The following is a 5325-nucleotide window of genomic DNA, read 5'->3' as shown; positions in this document are numbered from 1 at the left end:
TTTAACAGCAACACTGTCATGCCTCTGTCTACTGACCGCAATGATTTTGGATCTTCTACGGATTTCGCCTTGCAGTTTGTATTGCTCTTCCCTTTCACTATCACAAATGCAAGTGTAGATGTCTAATAACCAGGCACTAGTAACAAAAACACTCTATTCCATGGGAAATAACAACGATTTATTAATACCAGGATACATAACTGAAAATCAGCCTAGTACTAATTCCTCAGGTAATAGTCTTATACTTAAGCAGAGCTCTGAAGTGGAGTTCTTCATTTGAAGTCAGGCAATCTTGATCGAAGAATAATACACCAAGAGGCATGATACCTTATATCACAAGCTAGGAAAAATACATAATTATTGCTACATATTTAACATAGCATTTGGAAGGATCATCATTCTGAGAGCTAAATGCCCCAAAAGTTAAAATTAAATTTTTTGCAGTAACATTTATTCTGAGTTGGATTAAATACCTTAAAGTCTAAGGAGTCCTGAACAGAAAACATGGAAGAAAAGTAACAAGTATGATTTTTGCTCCATGTTTAACTTCAACAACACTGAAATTTTCTTCTAAAGGTGCTTTAAATTTTAAATCAATTCTATCTGGGCACTGTATCTACAGAGAAATATGATCTTTCAAGTTTCTCATGTTAACAAGGACATTTTTAGGTTCTGCAAAGACTCCAAAAGGTTGATAATCTATATCAATATTTCAGACATTTCGGTGTACCTAACTTTGAATATTTTATCAATATTTGACCTTCCATGTTTCGACTCAGCAAAACACAACTTAGAAAAGTATGACCTGTCCTTTGTTATTTAAAAAATGTTTCTAATTGGTTAATCCTATCCTTTTGAAAAACTAATTTTCCCATACTGTTTTGAAATAGACTCCATTGACATAATGGACCTGGTTCTATTTAAGAGGGCTGGTGAAGAATTTTGGTAGACTGTTTTGGTTCTTTTTCCACTTCCATAATACAGTTAAAAATCAATATACTTGGAAAGGAAGTTATAGTCATGCTACAGACTTGGAGTGATAAATAAATCATTGTATTGTAATATCTGAAAGCATTTTAATAAAATCATTTTTTGTTTATATTAAAAGGCATTAAAAACACTTTACATTTTAAATTAATTTTAAATATACTATCTCCAATATGTTTTCCAACATTGTTTAATGGAACTAAGCTCCTTTACTGAGGGGAAATAAAAGAAACACTCTTTCCCTCCCTCCATCAAACACATGCTTCAGTTTATGCTGAAGAGAAAGATGGCTGTAAAAGATGATGTTGTTGTGTTGCCAGGTTTTTTTTTTTCTTTCTATTCTTAGACTTGGTACCAGAGGAACCAACAAAAGCAGCAATTGTTTGTGCGGACTTCTATTCACTAGAATTTGCCTCATTCTGATTTTTAACATTGAGGTATGAAACCACCACAGAGGCAGTGGCTTCTAGACACTAGCAACCCAATTGTAAATTAAACTGGGATGAGTGTAGCGAATTTTTCCCTAGAGACTTTTTCTCTTAATATAAAGAGAACATAAATTTAGAGACTTTTCCCCTTAATTCTGAAATTCTCTTTGCAGAAATGGTCTTTCTTTCTCTTTTCCCCTTAGAGGGAAAGAGAAAGAAAGAAAGGGTGGGAGTGAGGGACTGGTCTTTGACATACAGAAAGACTTGATTTTCATCTTTTAATGATTCCATTAGAATCCAAACGTCACATGGACCAACTTTCCCATTTGGAAAAAATGAATTTTTACCATTATTAAGGAGAGTCCAGGTTTGAAAGAAAGCTGGTTAAACTGGTTAACAACCAGTTCCATCCCAGGCAGGAATTATTGACATGACATCTCTGACAGATGATTTCTCAACTCAGCTTGGACTGTTCAAGGCAGTATTAATTATGTTTTTCATGCAAAGACTAAATGAAGGGAAAGCTATCAACAGCTGAGCTGATAAAACCCACTCTCTGTCAGTGAAGGAAAAGGCTTTTCAAGGCTTTCAGGAGCTAACATATCTTGTGTGTTGCACATTGCTAATGTATTGCTTAATACATTGCTTGTGTATTGCAATGAAACGTTTTATAAGGCACTCTTTTCTTGTCATTAAAAAATCAGTGTTTCATTCTTTTATCATGATACGTATGGTCTTACATCTTTCCAAATGATGCCTTCATTCACTGAGTCTAGCAGCAAGGCTTTGAGAACTTTGAGAGTAATTGACATTACTTCAGAGAAAGAGGAAAAAAGAAACATTGGCTGTAGATAGAGGAGTTGAAGGTTAAATGGTAGGGACCCTGCTTGGGTTGCTGGAGTCTCAATGTGACTGGACCCAGGAGAAGCTTTTGGTTGCTTCTCAGGGCTACCTACAGAATGTCAACTGGGGGACTTTCCTGATAGTTTCCTCTGGCAGGCCTAAACAGCTGCATTAAGAAAGGAATTGAGAGGCCACAGGTGTCACAGAAGCAAGTAGCTAGCCAGGAAGGATGAAAGATGCCAATCGGAAAAAGAGAATTATATATTAAAGGGAAAGCTAGCTCCACTTTTGATGGGATTCCAACAGACATTTAGGTTATATCTGAGATACTTTATTAACGTATTATTAAGATCCATGATGAAAATAAGACTTGTTTCACAGGATCTCAGATTCAGAACTTTAAATATTTGAAAGGTAGTTGTTGTTGGAGAAAAATGGTATTGAGAAGAATATGTAGAAAGTTTACATCATCTCATTTTGATTACCCACTAACTTTTAGATACTAAAGCAAAATTAAATATGCTGTTGTACATTTCTGAGGGAGAACTATTTTAGTCTTAACCTTTTATTAGAAACAATGAATGGACAGGAAGATAAAATAAATAAGAAAATTCCCTGGAGTACATCAGAGCAAGTACTCAGATCCTAAGTACTCAAAAGCAAATATTTAACAAAATTTATCATTGTTCTTACTTGTAATGAGGATATTTTCAACAAACAAAACAGAAACAAAAGAATAATAAAGGCATTAATAGGAGATATAATGAAAAGGATAGTATTCAGTAGCTTTAGAGAGCCCATGGATTATCTTTCTATGTAAAATAATTCAGATTATGAATGCTTTTCTAAGTCTTTATATCATGTAAGATTTGAATTAAAAGAAAATGTTGAGTTCATGAAATGCTGTACACCCTTAGTTTGGTGAGGTATCAAAATGTGTACTTTATTATGTTAACATTTATTCAGCAAATTTTCTGAGGTTTTTTTTTTTTTTTTTTGCATGTGTAATGATGTGATTGGACATACTATAAAAGTTTTAATAATGTGCTTTTAAAGTCTCTACAAATGTACAAGTAAACAGTCCACAACTTACTAAAACCTAAAATTATGGTATTTCAGGGGCACCCGGCTGGCTTAGTTGGTAGAGCATGTGACTCTTGATCTGGGGTTGTAAGTTCGAGCCCCACATTGGGTGTAGAGATTAATTTTTAAAAAAATTAAATCTTAGGGAAATAAAAATAAATAAAACCATGGAGTTTCAGAATTTGAGGAGAGAACTAAAGGTCATCTAATTTAACTTCCAGACAGTAGAATAATTCTTTCTAGATCCTCTTTTACAGGTGTCATCCACTCTCTTCTTGATCACATCCAATGAGATTATGATACTTACTCAGCTCTCGCAGGCCAAGAGAGCTGAGTCAGTATCATTTCTTTGTTCTATTGTTTTAGTTGCTAGAAAGTTCTTAACAGTAAGGGATATCTATAATTTTCACACATTTTCCAAGTTTTCACCCATCAAAAGAGGACCAAAGGTTTGAAGAAAGTTTCCAAGTGTGTCTTAATTGTTTTACTCCTGGTGAAATATCCAAGATCTTTCAGCAATAGATAATAAAGTGTACAATTAGAAGATTATTATCTACTTCAATCAGGGCACTTTATTTCTGCAAATGGGAACAACATTAAGCACTATTACCTTCTTTAGCAGCTCTGACCACTTGATTGTTTCTTTTCTTTTTTTTTTTTTTTTTAAATTTTTATTTATTTATGATAGTTACAGAGAGAGAGACAGAGGCAGAGACACAGGCAGAGGGAGAAGCAGGCTCCATGCACCGGGAGCCCGACGTGGGATTCGATCCCGGGTCTCCAGGATCACGCCCTGGGCCAAAGGCAGGCGCCAAACCGCTGCGCCACCCAGGGATCCCTCTTTTCTTTTTTTTTTTAAGGAGATTTATTTATTTGAGAGAGGGAGCAAGCTTGGGGGTAGGGGAGGGGCAGAGGGAGAGGAAGAGAGAGTCCTAAGCAGACTCTGCACTGAGCATGGAGCCAGGCTTGTGATCTCAAGATTCTGAGATCACCACCTGAACTGAAACCAAGAGTCTGACTGATGTTCAACTGACTGTGCACCCCAGGTTCCCCCCCACTTCAATTGTTTCAATTGAACTTTTATTTCTCCAAACACTCCAAGTCTCTTGTAAACTGCTGTTAAGCTCGTGATCACTTTGTGTATATGCACATTCGTATAAAAATAATTGGCATGGATCTGTTCTATTCCCATACTCCATGAATTGGCTTGAAGTGAATGATAGAGAAATGAAGGCAAGTTGAGTGAAGAACAGAGAATCGACCATTGAATTCACTCTTCATTTCCTTCATTCCTCTGATTTTCCTACTCTCATTTTGAGAATGAGCATTTGTCATTCTTTATGTTTTCTCTACAGTTAGGAAAGAATCTAGCACAGAGCCGTACTCAAATTTTGTTGCTGATGATGAACTTATCTGAGCTTTCATGTCAGACAATTCAATAGTGGAAGCAGGAATTAGGAATATGCCACATGGCCACATGGCCACACAGGACATTAATTTATGGAACATACACGAGACTCACCACGTGCCTAGAATTATGTGGAATTTGCTTAGTCTCTCCTCTCCTTCCCTCATCTGTTCAGCAACTTCTTTTGTCAGGTGCAGAACTCTATAAGAGATTTTAGCTACATTATAGATTAAAATTTGTAAGCTATTTATAGAACCTAAATACCCTTTGAAATGTTATTTTGGAAATATGAATTTTAAAAAACCGACGTGCAAATGAACTAGTTTGTGGTATAAGTATTACTACATGTCACTTCCCTAAAGACTGTCTTGCTCAGTTTGCAGCTTACTGATACCTGTCTTGATTTTTGTTGGTTTTTTTTTTTTTTGCTGATGACTTTCTGGATTTTGGCAATTTTTGAATAAAAAAGAAAAACAAAATTCAAAATTAGTTATATTTAGAAAATTGCTGCTAGTGACAGGTGGTAAACATTTATGTTTATTATCTATGTATCTGATCACTTCTTGGTATATTTCC

This window comes from Canis lupus, chromosome 9, assembly GCF_048164855.1.
Source record: "Canis lupus baileyi chromosome 9, mCanLup2.hap1, whole genome shotgun sequence".
In the NCBI taxonomy this organism is placed as follows: Eukaryota; Metazoa; Chordata; class Mammalia; order Carnivora; family Canidae; genus Canis; species Canis lupus.
Note: the sequence above shows the minus strand (reverse complement) of the source record.